The 19,940-nt window shown below is 39.9% G+C and overlaps 1 non-coding gene and 14 pseudogenes across 1 annotated transcript; all 15 read right to left on the reverse strand.

The window, feature by feature from the left end:
• Positions 1 to 37: 37 nt before the first annotated feature.
• Positions 38 to 157, reverse strand: LOC146741288 (5S ribosomal RNA; annotated as a pseudogene).
• Positions 158 to 253: 96 nt separating this feature from the next.
• On the reverse strand, positions 254 to 373 carry LOC146741289 (5S ribosomal RNA; annotated as a pseudogene).
• Positions 374 to 468: 95 nt separating this feature from the next.
• On the reverse strand, positions 469 to 588 carry LOC146741290 (5S ribosomal RNA; annotated as a pseudogene).
• Positions 589 to 684: 96 nt separating this feature from the next.
• Positions 685 to 804, reverse strand: LOC146741291 (5S ribosomal RNA; annotated as a pseudogene).
• A 96-nt stretch (positions 805 to 900) lies between these two features.
• Positions 901 to 1,020, reverse strand: LOC146741292 (5S ribosomal RNA; annotated as a pseudogene).
• Positions 1,021 to 1,546: 526 nt separating this feature from the next.
• Positions 1,547 to 1,666, reverse strand: LOC146741293 (5S ribosomal RNA; annotated as a pseudogene).
• Positions 1,667 to 1,762: 96 nt separating this feature from the next.
• LOC146741294 (5S ribosomal RNA) lies at positions 1,763 to 1,882 on the reverse strand (annotated as a pseudogene).
• A 95-nt stretch (positions 1,883 to 1,977) lies between these two features.
• On the reverse strand, positions 1,978 to 2,097 carry LOC146741295 (5S ribosomal RNA; annotated as a pseudogene).
• A 96-nt stretch (positions 2,098 to 2,193) lies between these two features.
• On the reverse strand, positions 2,194 to 2,313 carry LOC146741296 (5S ribosomal RNA; annotated as a pseudogene).
• A 95-nt stretch (positions 2,314 to 2,408) lies between these two features.
• On the reverse strand, positions 2,409 to 2,528 carry LOC146741297 (5S ribosomal RNA; annotated as a pseudogene).
• Positions 2,529 to 2,624: 96 nt separating this feature from the next.
• On the reverse strand, positions 2,625 to 2,744 carry LOC146741298 (5S ribosomal RNA; annotated as a pseudogene).
• Positions 2,745 to 2,840: 96 nt separating this feature from the next.
• On the reverse strand, positions 2,841 to 2,960 carry LOC146741299 (5S ribosomal RNA). Its single transcript, XR_014930043.1, has one exon. It is a non-coding gene; the product is annotated as a 5S ribosomal RNA (ribosomal RNA).
• A 526-nt stretch (positions 2,961 to 3,486) lies between these two features.
• Positions 3,487 to 3,606, reverse strand: LOC146741300 (5S ribosomal RNA; annotated as a pseudogene).
• Positions 3,607 to 3,702: 96 nt separating this feature from the next.
• Positions 3,703 to 3,822, reverse strand: LOC146741301 (5S ribosomal RNA; annotated as a pseudogene).
• A 95-nt stretch (positions 3,823 to 3,917) lies between these two features.
• On the reverse strand, positions 3,918 to 4,037 carry LOC146741302 (5S ribosomal RNA; annotated as a pseudogene).
• Positions 4,038 to 19,940: the final 15,903 nt, after the last annotated feature.

A 19,940-nucleotide genomic window follows, 5' to 3' on the forward strand; every position in this document is an offset into this window, starting at 1 on the left:
AAAAGTTAGTATGTACGGTGGAATAAAAATGTTGATGAGCCTAATGCACGTGGTATTCCCAGCCAGTCTCCCATGCAAGTACTAACCACGCCCGATGCAGCTTAACTTCAGTGATTGGATGAGAACTGGTGTATTCTGCAATGATTTGTCAGTAGGCTGAATGTTCGTCGGAATTGGATGTCATTTAATGCTACGACTAGGCAAAACATCATAGAAAAACGTTAGTATGTAATGTGGAATAAAAATGTAGATGAGCCTTCTGCACGAGGTATTCCCAGCCGGTCTCCCATGCAAGTACTAACCACGTCCGATGCAGCTTAACTTCAGTGATCAGACGAGAACTGGTGTGTTCTGCTTTAGTTTGGCAGTAGGCTGAGTATTCGTCAGAATTGGATGTCGTTTAACTCTTTGGCTAGGCAAAAAATCCGGGAAAAAGTTGGTATGTACGGTGGAATAAAAATGTTGATGAGCCTACTGCACGTTGTATTCCCAGCCAGTCTACCATGCAAATACTAACCACGCCCGATGCAGCTTAACTTCAGTGATTGGACGAGAACTGATGTATTCTGCAATGGTTTGGCAGTAGGCTGAATATTTGTCGAAATTGGATTTCAATTAATGCTTCGGCTAGGCAAAAAATAACGGGAAAAAGATAGTATGTACGGTGGAATAAAAATGTTGATAAGCCTACTGCACGTGGTATTCCCAGCATGTTTCTCATGCAAGTACTAACCTCGCCCGATGCAGCTTAACATCAGTGATTGGACGAGAACTGATGTATTCTGCAATGGTTTGGCAGTAGGCTGAATATTTGTCGAAATTGGATTTCAATTAATGCTTCGGCTAGGCAAAAAATAACGGGAAAAAGATAGTATGTACGGTGGAATAAAAATGTTAATCAGCCTACTGCACGTGGTATTCCTAGCCGGTCTCCCATGCAAGTACTAACCACGCCCGATGCAGCTTAACTTCAGTGATCGGACGAGAACTGGTGTATTCTGCAATGGTTTGGCAGTAGGCTGAATATTCCTTCGAATTGTATGTCATTTAATGCTTCGTCTAGGCAAAAAATCAAAGGAAACAATTAGTATGTAATGTGGAATAAAAATGTTGATGAGCCTACTGCACGTGGTATTCCCAGCCGCTCTCCCATGCAAGTACTAACCGCGCCCGATGCACCATAACTTCAGTGATCGGACGATAACTGGTGTATTCTGCAATGTGTTGTCAGTAGGCTGAATATTCGTCGGAATTGTATGTCGTTTAATACTTCGGCTAGGAAAACATCCCGCGAAAAATTTAGTATGTACGGTGGAATAAAAATGTTGATGAGCCTACTGCATGTGGTATTCTCTGCCGGTCTCCCATGCAAGTACTAACCACGTCAGGTGGGCTTAACTTCAGTGATCGGACGAGAACTGGTGTATTCTGCAATGGTTTGTCAGTAGGCTGAAAATTCGTCGGAATTGGATGACATTTAATGCTTCGGCAAGGCAAAAAATCCCTGGAAAATGTTAGTATGTACGGTGGAATAAAAATGTTGATGAGCCTACTGCACGTTGTATTCCCAGCCAGTCTACCATGCAAATACTAACCACGCCCGATGCAGCTTAACTTCAGTGATTGGACGAGAACTGATGTATTCTGCAATGGTTTGGCAGTAGGCTGAATATTTGTCGAAATTGGATTTCAATTAATGCTTCGGATAGGCAAAAAATCACGGGAAAAAGATAGTATGTACAGTGGAATAAAAATGTTGATAAGCCTACTGCACGTGGTATTCACAGCAGGTTTCCCATGCAAGTACTAACCTCGCCCGATGCAGCTTAACATCAGTGATCGGACGAGAACTGGTGTATTCTGCAATGGTTTGGCAGTAGGCTGAGTATTCGTCAGAATTGGATGTCGTTTAACGCTTTGGCTAGGCAAAAAATCCGGCAAAAATTTGGTATGTACGGTGGAATAAAAATGTTGATGAGCCTAATGCACGTGGTATTCCCAGCCAGTCTCCCATGCAAGTACTAACCACGCCCGATGCAGCTTAACTTCAGTGATTGGATGAGAACTGGTGTATTCTGCAATGATTTGTCAGTAGGCTGAATGTTCGTCGGAATTGGATGTCATTTAATGCTACGACTAGGCAAAACATCATAGAAAAACGTTAGTATGTAATGTGGAATAAAAATGTAGATGAGCCTTCTGCACGAGGTATTCCCAGCCGGTCTCCCATGCAAGTACTAACCACGTCCGATGCAGCTTAACTTCAGTGATCAGACGAGAACTGGTGTGTTCTGCTTTAGTTTGGCAGTAGGCTGAGTATTCGTCAGAATTGGATGTCGTTTAACTCTTTGGCTAGGCAAAAATTCCGGGAAAAAGTTGGTATGTACGGTGGAATAAAAATGTTGATGAGCCTACTGCACGTTGTATTCCCAGCCAGTCTACCATGCAAATACTAACCACGCCCGATGCAGCTTAACTTCAGTGATTGGACGAGAACTGATGTATTCTGCAATGGTTTGGCAGTAGGCTGAATATTTGTCGAAATTGGATTTCAATTAATGCTTCGGCTAGGCAAAAAATAACGGGAAAAAGATAGTATGTACGGTGGAATAAAAATGTTGATAAGCCTACTGCACGTGGTATTCCCAGCATGTTTCTCATGCAAGTACTAACCTCGCCCGATGCAGCTTAACATCAGTGATTGGACGAGAACTGATGTATTCTGCAATGGTTTGGCAGTAGGCTGAATATTTGTCGAAATTGGATTTCAATTAATGCTTCGGCTAGGCAAAAAATAACGGGAAAAAGATAGTATGTACGGTGGAATAAAAATGTTAATCAGCCTACTGCACGTGGTATTCCCAGCCGGTCTCCCATGCAAGTACTAACCACGCCCGATGCAGCTTAACTTCAGTGATCGGACGAGAACTGGTGTATTCTGCAATGGTTTGGCAGTAGGCTGAATATTCCTTCGAATTGTATGTCATTTAATGCTTCGTCTAGGCAAAAAATCAAAGGAAACAATTAGTATGTAATGTGGAATAAAAATGTTGATGAGCCTACTGCACGTGGTATTCCCAGCCGCTCTCCCATGCAAGTACTAACCGCGCCCGATGCACCATAACTTCAGTGATCGGACGATAACTGGTGTATTCTGCAATGTGTTGTCAGTAGGCTGAATATTCGTCGGAATTGTATGTCGTTTAATACTTCGGCTAGGAAAACATCCCGCGAAAAATTTAGTATGTACGGTGGAATAAAAATGTTGATGAGCCTACTGCATGTGGTATTCTCTGCCGGTCTCCCATGCAAGTACTAACCACGTCAGGTGGGCTTAACTTCAGTGATCGGACGAGAACTGGTGTATTCTGCAATGGTTTGTCAGTAGGCTGAAAATTCGTCGGAATTGGATGACATTTAATGCTTCGGCAAGGCAAAAAATCCCTGGAAAATGTTAGTATGTACGGTGGAATAAAAATGTTGATGAGCCTACTGCACGTTGTATTCCCAGCCAGTCTACCATGCAAATACTAACCACGCCCGATGCAGCTTAACTTCAGTGATTGGACGAGAACTGATGTATTCTGCAATGGTTTGGCAGTAGGCTGAATATTTGTCGAAATTGGATTTCAATTAATGCTTCGGATAGGCAAAAAATCACGGGAAAAAGATAGTATGTACAGTATAATAAAAATGTTGATAAGCCTACTGCACGTGGTATTCACAGCAGGTTTCCCATGCAAGTACTAACCTCGCCCGATGCAGCTTAACATCAGTGATCGGACGAGAACTGGTGTATTCTGCAATGGTTTGGCAGTAGGCTGAGTATTCGTCAGAATTGGATGTCGTTTAACGCTTTGGCTAGGCAAAAAATCCGGCAAAAATTTGGTATGTACGGTGGAATAAAAAAGTTGATAAGCCTACTGCACGTGGTAATCCCAGCAGGTCTCCCATGCAAGTTCTAACCACGCCCGATGCAGCTTAACTTCAGTGATCGGACGAGAACTGGTGTATTCTGCAATGGTTTGGCAGTAGGCTGAATATTCCTTCGAATTGTATGTCATTTAATGCTTCGTCTAGGCAAAAAATCAAGGGAAACAATTAGTATGTAATGTGGAATAAAAATGTTGATGAGCCTACTGCACGTGGTATTCCCAGCCGCTCTCCCATGCAAGTACTAACCGCGCCCGATGCATCATAACTTCAGTGATCGGACGATAACTGGTGTATTCCGCAATGTGTTGGCAGTAGGCTGAATATTCGTCGGAATTGTATGTCGTTTAATACTTCGGCTAGGAAAACATCCCGCGAAAAATTTAGTATGTACGGTGGAATAAAAATGTTGATGAGCCTACTGCATGTGGTATTCTCAGCCGGTCTCCCATGCAAGTACTAACCACGTCAGGTGGGCTTAACTTCAGTGATCGGACGAGAACTGGTTTATTCTGCAATGGTTTGGCAGTAGGCTGAATATTTGTCGAAATTGGATTTCAATTAATGCTTCGGCTAGGCAAAAAATCACGGGAAAAAGATAGTATGTACGGTGGAATAAAAATGTTGATAAGCCTACTGCACGTGGTATTCCCAGCAGGTTTCCCATGCAAGTACTAACCACGCCCGATGCAGCTTAACTTCAGTGATCGGACGTGAACTGTTTTTTTTTTCTTTTATTAAAAGACGAGCCCACTAGCTCGCCTTGTTAAAAATATTTACATGAAAAAATTACATTGAGTAAATGCTTAACAAAGTTTATAACACAATGTTGAATTCAGACTATAAATATATGAATGCAGATATAGTTATACAGATTTGGAAATCGTGCTTAATCTCTCAAAAGTTTGTTTGGAAAGTATCTCCGTCAACCCTTACAAGATTAATAAATCTTTGTTTGAAGGCGGTGATGTTAAATCTGTATTTACAAATTTTGAAATATGTATTCATTTTAAATTTTATTTTGTATTGATAAGTTTCTAAAAGGTTCATGTGATGTTTTGATTGTTTGAATTGACGTCGACGATATACTATTACATAACGTGCAAGAGATAAGAGATAGTTGATTAACTCTTTTTTCTGCTTACTTGTAGGTTCGAAATAACCAAAAATGGTATACGAACGTTTCAGTTATGTTTGTATAATTGAACGATTCTCTATTATGTATATTAATTCGAACACAAACTCCCAAAGTGGTTTAACAGAATAACACAAGGCTATCATATGGTATACATTTTCTACATTAAAATTACAGAAGTCGCATAAGGCACTTTCAGTAAACTTCATCTTCAACAGTCTATCGTTTGTGAAAATTGCATTATGGGATATTTTATAGTCTATGTCGCCCAGAAAATTATCTTTAAAACCACTGTATATTCCTTCCCACATGTCGGAATAATTAAAATCAGGAAAAATACGATTCCAGTGTGTAACGCTGGGTGGCTCTACTTGTTTATAGTTTGAACAATCTCTGTTAGTTGTTTCGTACTTAGACTGGTGAAGAGACACTCAGTCTTATCCAATAATGCTCTAATACTTTCAGTACTTTGCCACACTTTTCAGTGCTTTGCCACTACTTTGCCACTATTTTTCAGCAATTTGCCACAACTTTTCAGTACTTTGCCACACTTTTTACAACTCAAACACTACTTTTCACTACTTTGCCACTACTTTTCAGTACTTTGCCACACCTTTCAGCACTTTGCCCCTACTTTTCAGTTCTTTTCCACTACTTTTCAGCACTTTGCCAAACTTTTCAGTACTTTGCCACTACTTTGCCAAAACTGTTCAGTACTTTGCCACACTTTTCAGCACTTTGCCACTACTTTTCACAACTTTGCCACAACTTTTCAGTACTTTGCCACGCTTTTTAGCACTTTGCCACTACTTTTCACTACTTTGCCACTACTTTTCAGCACATTGCCACAACTTTTCAGTACTTTGCCATACTTTTCAGCACTTTGTCACTACTTTGTCAAAACATGTCAGTACGTTGCCACACTTTTCAGCACTTTGCCACTACTTTTCACTACTTTTCAGCACTTTGCCACAACTTTTCAGTACTTTGCCACACTTTTCTTTACTTTGCCACACCTTTCAGCACTTTGCCCCTACTTTTCGTTCTTTACCACTACTTTTCATCACTTTGCCACTACTTTTCACTACTTTGCCACTACATTTCAGCACTTTGCCACTACTTTTCAGTACTTTGCCACACCTTTCAGCACTTTGCCCCTACTTTTCAGCACTTTGCCACAACTTTTCACTACTTTGCCAAACTTTTCAGTACTTTGCCACTACTTTGCCACAACTTGTCAGTACTTTGCCACTCTTTTCAGCACTTTGCCACTACTTTTCACTACTTTGCCACAACTTTTCAGTACTTTGCCACACTTTTTAGCACTTTGCCACTACTTTTCACTACTTTGCCACTACTTTTCAGCACATTGCCACAACTTTTCAGTACTTTGCCATACTTTTCAGCACTTTGTCAAATCTTTCAGCACTTTGCCCCTACTTTTCAGCACTTTGCCACAACTTTTCAGTACTTTGCCAAATTTTTCAGTTCTTTGCCACTACTTTGCCACAACTTGTCAGTACTTTGCCCCTACTTTTCAGCACTTTGCCACAACTTTTCAGTACTTTGCCAAATTTTTCAGTTCTTTGCCACTACTTTGCCACAACTTGTCAGTACTTTGCCTCACTTTTCAGCACTTTGTCCCAAATTGCCACAACTTTTCAGTACTTTGCCACACTTTTCAGCACTTTGCCACTACTTTTTACTACTTTTCAACACTTTGCCACAACTTTTAATTACTTTGCCACACTTTTCTTTACTTTGCCACTACTTTGTCACAACTTTTCAGTACTTTGTCACACTTTTCAGCACTTTATCACACTTTTCAGTGCTTGGCCAATACATTGCCATAACTTGTCACTACTTTGCCACTACTTTTCTGCACTTTGACACAACTTTTCAGTACTTTGCCACACTTTTCAGTGCTTTGCCACTACTTTGCCACTATTATTCAGCAATTTGCCACAACTTTTCATTACTTTGCCACACTTTTTAGAACTCAAACACTACTTTTCACTACTTTGCCACTACTTTTCAGCACTTTGCCACAACTTTTCAGTACTTTGCCACACTTTTCAGTACTTTACCACACTTTTCAGTGCTTTGCCACTACTTTGCCCCTACTTTTCAACATTTTGCCAGTACTTTTCACTACTTTGCCAGTACTTTTCAGCACTTTGCCACAACTTTTCAGTACTTTGCCAAACTTTTCAGTACTTTGCCACTACTTTGCCACAACTTTTCAGTACTATGCCACACTTTTCAGCACTTTGCCACTACTTTTCACTACTTTGCCACTACTTTTCAGTACTTTGCCACACCTTTCAGCACTTGGCCCCTACTTTTCAGTTCTTTTTCACTACTTTTCAGCACTTTGCCAAACTTTTCAGTACTTTGCCACAACTTTGCCACAACTTTTCAGTACTTTGCCACACTTTTCAGCACTTTGCCACTACTTTTCACAACTTTGCCACAACTTTTTAGTACTTTGCCACACTTTTTAGCACTTTGCCAGTAATTTTCACTACTTTGCCACTACTTTTCAGCACTTTGCCACAACTTTTCAGCACTTTGTCACTACTTTGCCAAAACTTGTCAGTACTTTGCCACACTTTTCAGCACTTTGCCACTACTTTTCACTACTTTTCAGCACTTTGCCACAACTTTTCAGTACTTTGCCACACTTTTCTTTACTTTGCCACACCTTTCAGCACTTTGCCCCTACTTTTCGTTCTTTACCACTACTTTTCATCACTTTGCCACTACTTTTCACTACTTTGCCACTACATTTCAGCACTTTGCCAATACTTTTCAGTACTTTGCCACACCTTTCAGCACTTTGCCCCTACTTTTCAGCACTTTGCCACAACTTTTCAGTACTTTGCCACACTTTTCTTTATTTTGCCACACCTTTCAGCACTTTGCCCCTACTTTTCAGTTCTTTGCCACTGCTTTTCAACACTTTGCCACTAATTTTCACTAATTTGCCACTACTTTTCAGCACTTTGCCACAACTTTTCAGTACTTTGCCATACTTTTCAGCACTTTGTCACTACTTTGCCAAAACTTGTCAGTACTTTGCCACACTTTTCAGCACTTTGCCACTACTTTTCACTACTTTTCAGCACTTTGCCACAACTTTACAGTACTTTGCCACACTTTTCTTTACTTTGCCACACCTTTCAGCACTTTGCCCCTACTTTTCGTTCTTTACCACTACTTTTCATCACTTTGCCACTACTTTTCACTACTTTGCCACTACATTTCAGCACTTTGCCACTACTTTTCAGTACTTTGCCACACCTTTCAGCACTTTGCCCCTACTTTTCAGCACTTTGCCACAACTTTTCAGTACTTTGCAAAACTTTTCAGTACTTTGCCACTACTTTGCCACAACTTGTCAGTACTTTGCCACACTTTTCAGCACTTTGCCACTACTTTTCACTACTTTGCCACAACTTTTCAGTACTTTGCCACACTTTTTAGCACTTTGTCACTAATTTTCACTACTTTGCCACTACTTTTCAGCACTTTGCCACAACTTTTCAGTACTTTGCCATACTTTTCAGTACTTTGCCACTACTTTGCCACAACTTTTCAGTACTATGCCACACTTTTCAGCACTTTGCCACTACTTTTCACTACTTTGCCATACTTTTCAGCACTTTGTCACTACTTTGCCACAACTTTTCAGTGCTTTGCCACACTTTTCAGCACTTTGCCACTACTTTTTACTACTTTTCAACACTTTGCCGCAACTTTTAATTACTTTGCCACACTTTTCTTTACTTTGCCACTACTTTATCACAACCTTTCAGTACTTTGTCACACTTTTCAGCACTTTATCACACTTTTCAGTGCTTGGCCACTACATTGCCACAACTTGTCGCTACTTTGCCACTACTTTTCAGCACTTTGCCACAACTTTTCAGTACTTTGCCACACTTTCCAGTGCTTTGCCACTACTTTGCCACAATTTTTCAGCAATTTGCCACTACTTTTCACTACTTTGCCACTACTTTTCAGCACTTTGCCACAACTTTTCTGTACTTTGCCATACTTTTCAGTACTTTGCTACTACTTTGCCACAACTTTTCAGTACTTTGCCACACTTTTCTTTACTTTGCCACACCTTTCAGCACTTTGCCCCTACTTTTCGTTCTTTACCACTACTTTTCATCACTTTGCCACTACTTTTCACTACTTTGCCACTACATTTCAGCAGTTTGCCACTACTTTTCAGTACTTTGCCACACCTTTCAGCACTTTGCCCCTACTTTTCAGCACTTTGCCACAACTTTTCAGTACTTTGCCACACTTTTCTTTATTTTGCCACACCTTTCAGCACTTTGCCCCTACTTTTCATTTCTTTGCCACTACTTTTCAACACTTTGCCACTAATTTTCACTACTTTGCCACTACTTTTCAGCACTTTGCCACAACTTTTCAGTACTTTGCCATACTTTTCAGCACTTTGTCACTACTTTGCCAAAACTTTTCAGTACTTTGCCACACTTTTCTTTACTTTGCCACACCTTTCAGCACTTTGCCCCTACTTTTCGTTCTTTACCACTACTTTTCATCACTTTGCCACTACTTTTCACTACTTTGCCACTACATTTCAGCACTTTGCCACTACTTTTCAGTACTTTGCCACACCTTTCAGCACTTAGCCCCTACTTTTCAGCACTTTGCCACAACTTTTCAGTACTTTGCCAAACTTTTCAGTACTTTGCCACTACTTTGCCACAACTTGTCAGTACTTTGCCACACTTTTCAGCACTTTGCCACTACTTTTCACTACTTTGCCACAACTTTTCAGTACTTTGCCACACTTTTTAGCACTTTGCCACTAATTTTCACTACTTTGCCACTACTTTTCAGCACTTTGCCACAACTTTTCAGTACTTTGCCATACTTTTCAGCACTTTGTCACTACTTTGCCACAACTTTTCAGTACTTTGCCACACTTTTCAGCACTTTGCCACTACTTTTTACTACATTTCAGCACTTTGTAGCAACTTTTAAGTACTTTGCCACACTTTTCTTTACTTTGCCACTACTTTGTCACAACTTTTCAGTACTTTGTCACACTTTTCGGCATTTTATCACACTTTTCAGTGCTTGGCCACTACATTGCCACAACTTGTCTCTAATTTGCCACTACTTTTCAGCACTTTGCCACAACTTTTCAGTACTTTGCCACACTTTCCAGTGCTTTGCCACTACTTTGCCACTATTTTTCAGCAATTTGCCACTACTTTTCACTACTTTGCCACTACTTTTCAGCACTTTGCCACAACTTTTCTGTACTTTGCCATACTTTTCAGTACTTTGCTACTACTTTGCCACAACTTTTCAGTACTTTGCCACACTTTTTAGAACTCAAACACTACTTTTCACTACTTTGCCACTACTTTTCAGCACTTTGCCACAACTTTTCAGTACTTTGCCACACTTTTCAGTACTTTGCTACACTTTTCAGTGCTTTGCCACTACTTTGCCCCTACTTTTCAACACTTTGCCAGTACTTTTCACTACTTTGCCACTACTTTTCAACACTTTGCCACAACTTTTCATTACTTTGCCACTACATTTCAGCAGTTTGCAACTACTTTTCACTACTTTGCCACACCGTTCAGCACTTTGCCCCTACTTTTTGTTCTTTACCACTACTTTTCATCACTTTGCCACTACTTTTCACTACTTTGCCACTACATTTCAGCAGTTTGCCACTACTTTTCACTACTTTGCCACACCTTTCAGCACTTTGCCCCTACTTTTCAGCACTTTGCCACAACTTTTCAGTACTTTGCCACACTTTACTTTATTTTGCCACACCTTTCAGCAATTTGCCCCTACTTTTCAATTCTTTGCCACTACTTTTCAACACTTTGCCACTAATTTTCACTACTTTGCCACTACTTTTCAGCACTTTGCCACAACTTTTCAGTACTTTGCCATACTTTTCAGCACTTTGTCACTACTTTGCCAAAACTTGTCAGTACTTTGCCACACTTTTCAGCACTTTGCCACTACTTTTCACTACTTTTCAGCACTTTGCCACAACTTTTCAGTACTTTGCCACACTTTTCTTTACTTTGCCACACCTTTCATCACTTTGCCCCTACTTTTCGTTCTTTACCACTACTTTTCATCACTTTGCCACTACTTTTCACTACTTTGCCACTACATTTCAGCACTTTGCCACTACTTTTCAGTACTTTGCCACACCTTTCAGCACTTGGCCCCTACTTTTCAGCACTTTGCCACAACTTTTCAGTACTTTGCCACACTTTTTAGCACTTTCCCACTAATTATCACTACTTTGCCACTACTTTTCAGCACTTTGCCACAACTTTTCAGTACTTTGCCATACTTTTCAGCACTTTGTCACTACTTTGCCACGACTTTTCAGTACTTTGCCCCACTTTTCAGCACTTTGCCACTACTTTATCACAACTTTTCAGTACTTTGTCACACTTTTTAGCACTTTATCACACTTTTCAGTGCTTGGCCACTACATTGCCACAACTTGTCGCTACTTTGCCACTACTTTTCAGCACTTTGCCACAACTTGTCAGTACTTTGCCACACTTTTCTTTACTTTGCCACTACTTTATCACAACTTTTCAGTACTTTGTCACACTTTTCAGCACTTTATCACACTTTTCAGTGCTTGGCCACTACATTGCCACAACTTGTCGCTACTTTGCCACTACTTTTCAGCACTTTGCCACAACTTGTCAGTACTTTGCCACACTTTTCTTTACTTTGCCACTACTTTATCACAACTTTTCAGTACTTTGTCACACTTTTCAGCACTTTATCACACTTTTCAGTGCTTGGCCACTACATTGCCACAACTTGTCGCTACTTTGCCACTACTTTTCAGCACTTTGCCACAACTTGTCAGTACTTTGCCACACTTTCCAGTGCTTGCCACTACTTTGCCACTATTTTTCAGCAATTTGCCACTACTTTTCACTACTTTGCCACAACTTTTCAGTACTTTGCCACACTTTTTAGCACTTTGCCACTACTTTTCACTACTTTGCCACTACTTTTCAGCACTTTGTCACTACTTTGCCACAACTTTTCAGTACTTTGCCACACTTTTCAGCACTTTGCCACTACTTTTCACTACTTTGCCACTACTTTTCACTACTTTGCCACACCTTTCAGCACTTGGCCCCTACTTTTCAGTTCTTTTTCAATACTTTTCAGCACTTTGCCAAACTTTTCAGTACTTTGCCACTAGTTTGCCACAACTTTTCAGTACTTTTCCACACTTTTTAGCACTTTGCCACTACTTTTCACTACTTTGCCACTACTTTTCAACACATTGCCACAACTTTTCAGTACTTTGCCATACTTTTCAGCACTTTGTCACTACTTTGCCAAAACTTGTCAGTACTTTGCCACACATTTCAGCACTTTGCCACTACTTTTCACTACTTTTCAGCACTTTGCCACAACTTTTCAGTACTTTGCCACACTTTTCTTTATTTTGCCACACCTTTCAGCACTTTGCCCCTACTTTTCAGTTCTTTGCCACTACTTTTCAACACTTTGCCACTACTTTTCACTACTTTGCCACTACATTTCAGCACTTTACCACTACTTTTCACTACTTTGCCTCTACTTTTCAGTTCTTTGCCACAACTTTTCAGTACTTTGCCATACTTTTCAGTACATTGCCGCTACATTGCCACAAATTTTCATTACTTTGCCACACTTTTCAGTACTTTGCCAAACTTTTCAGTACTTTGCCAAGCTTTTCAGTACTTTGCCACTACTTTGCCACAACTTTTCAGAACTTTGCCACACTTTTCAGCACTTTGCCACTAATTTTCACTACTTTGCCACTATTTTTCAATACTTTGCCACACATTTCAGCACTTTGCCCCTATTTTTCAGTTCTTTGCCACTACTGTTCAGCACTTTGCCACCATTTTTCAGTATTTTGCCACTACTTTTCAGCACTTTGCCACACTTTTTAGCACTTTGCCACTACTTTTCACTACTTTGCCACTACTTTTCAGCACATTGCCACAACTTTTCAGTAATTTGCCATACTTTTCAGCACTTTGTCACTACTTTGCCACAACTTGTCAGTACTTTGCCACACTTTTCAGCACGTTGCCACTACTTTTCACTACTTTTCAGCACTTTGCCACAACTTTTCAGTACTTTGCCACACTTTTCTTTACTTTGCCACTACTTTGCCACAACTTTTCAGTACTTTGTCACACTTTTCAGCACTTTATCACACTTTTCAGTGCTTGGCCACTACATTGCCACAACTTTTCAGTACTTTGCCTCACTTTTCAGTACTTTGCCAAACTTTTCTGTATTTTGCCAAGCTTTTCAGTACTTTGCCACTACTTTGCCACAACTTTTCAGGTTTTTGCCACACTTTTCAGCACTTTGCCACTAATTTTCACTACTTTGCCACTATTTTTCAATACTTTGCCACACATTTCAGCACTTTGCCCCTATTTTTCAGTTCTTTGCCACTACTGTTCAGCACTTTGCAACCATTTTTCAGTATTTTGCCACTACTTTTCAGTTCTTTGCCACACCTTTCAGCACTTTGCCCCTACTTTTCAGCACTTTGCCACAACTTTTCAGTACTTTGTCAAACTTTTCAGTACTTTGCCACTACTTTGCCACAACTTGTCAGTACTTTGCCACACGTTTCAGCACTTTGCCACTACTTTTCACTACTTTGCCATACTTTTCAGCACTTTGTCACTACTTTGCTACAACTTTTCAGTACTTTGCCACTACTTTGCCACAACTTTTCAGTACTATGCCACACTTTTCAGCACTTTGCCACTACTTTTCACTACTTTGCCACTACTTTTCAGTACTTTGCCACAACTTTCAGCACTTTGCCCCTACTTTTCAGTTCTTTTCCACTACTTTTCACCACTTTGCCAAACTTTTCAGTACTTTGCAACTACTTTGCCAAAACTTTTCAGTACTTTGCCACACTTTTCAGCACTTTGTCACTACTTTGCCAAAACTTGTCAGTACTTTGCCACACTTTTCAGCACTTTGCCACAACTTTTCAGTACTTTGCCACACTTTTCTTTACTTTGCCACACCTTTCAGCACTTTTCCCCTACTTTTCAGTTCTTTGCCACTACTTTTCAACACTTTGCCACTACTTTTCACTACTTTGCCACTACATTTCAGCACTTTGCCTCTACTTTTCACTGCTTTGCCACTACTTTTCAGCACTTTGCCACAACTTTTCAGTACTTTGCCATTAATTTTCACTACTTTGCCACAACTTTTCAGTACTTTGTCAAACTTTTCAGTACTTTGCCACTACTTTGCCACAACTTGTCAGTACTTTGCCACACGTTTCAGCACTTTGCCACTACTTTTCACTACTTTGCCATACTTTTCAGCACTTTGTCACTACTTTGCTACAACTTTTCAGTACTTTGCCACTACTTTGCCACAACTTTTCAGTACTATGCCACACTTTTCAGCACTTTGCCACTACTTTTCACTACTTTGCCACTACTTTTCAGTACTTTGCCACAACTTTCAGCACTTTGCCCCTACTTTTCAGTTCTTTTCCACTACTTTTCACCACTTTGCCAAACTTTTCAGTACTTTGCAACTACTTTGCCAAAACTTTTCAGTACTTTGCCACACTTTTCAGCACTTTGTCACTACTTTGCCAAAACTTGTCAGTACTTTGCCACACTTTTCAGCACTTTGCCACAACTTTTCAGTACTTTGCCACACTTTTCTTTACTTTGCCACACCTTTCAGCACTTTTCCCCTACTTTTCAGTTCTTTGCCACTACTTTTCAACACTTTGCCACTACTTTTCACTACTTTGCCACTACATTTCAGCACTTTGCCTCTACTTTTCACTGCTTTGCCACTACTTTTCAGCACTTTGCCACAACTTTTCAGTACTTTGCCATTAATTTTCACTACTTTGCCACTACTTTTCAGCACTTTGCCACAACTTTTCAGTACTTTGCCATACTTTTCAGCACTGTGTCACTACTTTGCCACAACTTTTCAGTACTTTACCACACTTTTCAGCACTTTGCCACTACTTTTTACTACTTTTCAGCACTTTGCCACTACTTTTAAGTACTTTGCCACACTTTTCTTTACTTTGCCACTACTTTGCCACAACTTTTCAGTACTTTGCCACACTTTTCAGCACTTTATCACATTTTTCAGTGCTTTTCCACTACATTGCCACAACTTGTAACTACTTTGCCACTACTTTTCAGCATTTTGCCACAACTTTTCTGTACTTTGCCACACTTTTCAGTGCTTTGCCACTACTTTGCCACTATTTTTCAGCAATTTGCCACTACTTTTCACTACTTTGCCACTACTTTTCAGCACTTTGCACAACTTTTCTGTACTTTGCCATACTTTTCAGTAATTTGCCACACTTTTTAGAACTTTGCCACATCTTTTCAGTACTTTGCCACACTTTTCTTTACTTTGCCACACTTTTCAACACTTTGCCACTACTTTTCACTACTTTGCCACTACATTTCAACACTTTGCCACTACTTTTCACTGCTTTGCCACTACTTTTCAGCATTTTGCCACAACTTTTCAGTACTTTGCCAAACTTTTCAGTACATTGCCGCTACTTTGCCACCACTTTTCATTACTTTGCCACACTTTTCAGCACTTTGCCTCTACTTTTCACTACTTTGCCACAACTTTTCAGTACTTTGCCACACTTTTTAGCACTTTGCCACTACTTTTCACTACTTTGCCACTACTTTTCAGCACATTGCCACAACTTTTCAGCACTTTGCCACTACTTTTCACTACTTTTCAGAACTTTGCCACAACTTTTCAGTACTTTGCAATACTTTTCTTTACTTTGCCACTACTTTGCCACAACTTTTCATTACTTTGTCACACCTTTCATCACTTTATCACTACTTTGCCAAAACTTGTCAGTACTTTGCCACTACTTTTAAGTACTTTGCCACACTTTTCTTTACTTTGCCACTACTTTGTCACAACTTTTCAGTACTTTGTCACACTTTTCAGCACTTTATCACACTTTTCAGTGCTTGGCCACTACATTGCCACAACTTGTAACTACTTTGCCACTACTTTTGAGCATTTTGCCACAACTGTTCAGTACTTTGCCACACTTTTCAGTGCTTTGCCACTACTTTGCCACTATTTTTCAGCAATTTGCCACTACTTTTCACTACTTTGCCACTACTTTTCAGCACTTTGCCACAACTTGTCTGTACTTTGCCATACTTTTCAGTACTTTGCCACACTTTTTAGAACTTTGCCACATCTTTTCAGTACTTTGCCACACTTTTCTTTACTTTGCCACACCTTTCAACACTTTGCCACTACTTTTCACTACTTTGCCACTACATTTCAGCACTTTGCCACTACTTTTCACTGCTTTGCCACTACTTTTCAGCATTTTGCCACAACTTTTCAGTACTTTGCCAAACTTTTCAGTACATTGCCGTTACTTTGCCACAACTTTTCAGTACTTTGCCACACTTTTCAGCACTTTGCCTCTACTTTTCACTACTTTGCCATAACTTTTCAGTACTTTGCCACACTTTTTAGCACTTTGCCACTACTTTTCACTACTTTGCCACTAGTTTTCAGCACATTGCCACAACTTTTCAGTAATTTGCCATACTTTTCATCACTTTGTCACTACTTTGCCACAACTTGTCAGTACTTTGCCACACTTGTCAGCATTTTGCCACTACTTTTCACTACTTTTCAGAACTTTGCCACAACTTTTCATTACTTTGCAATACTTTTCTTTACTTTGCCACTAATTTGCCACAACTTTTCATTACTTTGTCACACCTTTCAGCACTTTATCACTACTTTGCCAAAACTTGTCAGTACTTTGCCACTACTTTTAAGTACTTTGCCACACTTTTCTTTACTTTGCCACTAATTTGTCACAACTTTTCAGTACTTTGTCACACTTTTCAGCACTTTATCACACTTTTCAGTGCTTGGCCACTACATTGCCACAACTTGTAACTACTTTGCCACTACTTTTCAGCATTTTGCCACAACTTTTCAGTACTTTGCCACACTTTTCAGTGCTTTGCCACTACTTTGCCACTATTTTTCAGCAATTTGCCACTACTTTTCACTACTTTGCCACTACTTTTCAGCACTTTGCCACAACTTTTCTCTACTTTGCCATACTTTTCAGTACTTTGCCACACTTTTTAGAACTTTGCCACAACTTTTCAGTACTTGGCCACACTTTTCTTTACTTTGCCACACCTTTCAACACTTTGCCACTGCTTTTCACTACTTTGCCACTACATTTCAGCACTTTGCCACTACTTTTCACTGCTTTGCCACTACTTTTCAGCATTTTGCCACAACTTTTCAGTACTTTGCCAAACTTTTCAGTACATTGCCGCTACTTTGCCACAACTTTTCAGTACTTTGCCACACTTTTCAGCACTTTGGCACTACTTTTCACTACTTTGCCACAACTTTTCAGTACTTTGCCACACTTTTTAGCACTTTGCCATTACTTTTCACTACTTTGCCACTACTTTTCAGCACATTGCCACAACTTTTCTGTAATATGCCATACTTTTCAGCACTTTGTCACTTTGCCACAACTTGTCAGTACTTTGCAATACTTGTCTTTACTTTGCCACTACTTTGCCACAACTTTTCATTACTTTGTCACACCTTTCAGCACTTTATCACTACTTTGCCAAAACTTGTCAGTACTTTGCCACACCTTTCAGCACTTTGCCCCTACTTTTCAGTTCTTTTCCACTACTTTTCAGCACTTTGCAAAACTTTTCAGTACTTTGCAACTACTTTGCCACAACTTTTCAGTACTTTGCCACACTATTCAGCACTTTGTCACTACTTTGCCAAAACTTGTCACTACTTTGCCACACTTTTCAGCACTTTGCCACAACTTTTCAGTACTTTGCCACACTTTTCTTTACTTTGCCACACCTTTCAGCACTTTGCCCCTACTTTTCAGTTCTTTGCCACTACTTTTCAACACTTTGCCACTACTTTTCACTACTTTGCCACTACATTTCAGCACTTTGCCACTACTTTTCACTGCTTTGCCACTACTTTTCAGCACTTTGCCACAACTTTTCAGTACTTTGCCAAATTTTTCAGTACATTGCCGCTACTTTGCCACAACTTTTCAGTACTTTGCCACACTTTTCAGCACTTTGCCACTACTTTTCACTACTTTGCCACTACTTTTCAGCACTTTGCCACAACTTTTCAGTAATTTGCCATACTTTTCAGCACTTTGTCACTACTTTGCCACAACTTGTCAGTACTTTGCCACACTTTTCAGCACTTTGCCACTACTTTTCACTACTTTTCAGAACTTTGCCACAACTTTTCAGTACTTAGCCATACTTTCCTTTACTTTGCCACTACTTTGCCACAACTTTTCATTACTTTTGTCACACCTTTCAGCACTTTATCACTACTTTGCCAAAACTTGTCAGTACTTTGCCACACTTTTTAGCACTTTGCCACTAATTTTCACTACTTTGCCACTACTTTTCAGCACTTTGCCACAACTTTTCAGTACTTTGCCATACTTTTCAGCACTTTGTCACTACTTTGCCACAACTTGTCAGTACTTTGCCACACTTTTCAGCACTTTGCCACTAATTTTAAGTACTTTGCCACACTTTTCTTTACTTTGCCACTACTTCGTCACAACTTTTCAGTACTTTGTCACACTTTTCAGCACTTTACCACACTTTTCAGTGCTTGGCCACTACATTGTCACAACTTGTCACTACTTTGCCACTAATTTTCAGCACTTTGCCACAACTTTTCAGTACTTTGCCACACTTTTCAGTGCTTTGCCACTACTTTGCCACTATTTTTCAGCAATTTGCCACTACTTTTCAGTACTTTGCCACACTTTTCTTTACTTTGCCACACCTTTCAGCACTATGCCCCTACTTTTCAGTTCTTTGCCACTACTTTTCAACACTTTGCCACTACTTTTCACTACTTTGCCACTACATTTCAGCACTTTGCCACTACTTTTCACTGCTTTGCCACTACTTTTCAGCACTTTGCCACAACTTTTCAGTACTTTGCCAAACTTTTCAGTACATTGCCGCTACTTTGCCACAACTTTTCAGTACTTTGCCACACTTTTCAGCACTTTGCCACTACTTTTCACTACTTTGCCACTACTTTTCAGCACTTTGCCACAACTTTTCAGTAATTTGCCATACTTTTCAGCACTTTGTCACTACTTTGCCACAACTTGTCAGTACTTTGCCACACTTTTCAGCACTTTGCCACTACTTTTCACTACTTTTCAGAACTTTGCCACAACTTTTCAGTACTTAGCCATACTTTTCTTTACTTTGCCACTACTTTGCCACAACTTTTCATTACTTTTGTCACACCTTTCAGCACTTTATCACTACTTTGCCAAAACTTGTCAGTACTTTGCCACACTTTTTAGCACTTTGCCACTAATTTTCACTACTTTGCCACTACTTTTCAGCACTTTGCCACAACTTTTCAGTACTTTGCCATACTTTTCAGCACTTTGTCACTACTTTGCCACAACTTGTCAGTACTTTGCCACACTTTTCAGCACTTTGCCACTAATTTTAAGTACTTTGCCACCCTTATCAGTACTTTGCCACGACTTTGCCACAAATTGCTACTACTTTGCCACACTTTTTAGTACTTTGCCACAACTTTTTAGTACTTTGCCACACTTTTCAGCACTTTGCCACTACTTTTCAGTACTTTGCCACACTTATCAGTACTATGCCACGACTTTGCCACAACTTTTCAGTACTTTGCCTCACTTTTCAGTACTTTG

Source organism: Saccoglossus kowalevskii, chromosome 7 (assembly GCF_978046115.1).
Source record: "Saccoglossus kowalevskii chromosome 7, keSacKowa6.1, whole genome shotgun sequence".
Classification (NCBI taxonomy): Eukaryota; Metazoa; Hemichordata; class Enteropneusta; family Harrimaniidae; genus Saccoglossus; species Saccoglossus kowalevskii.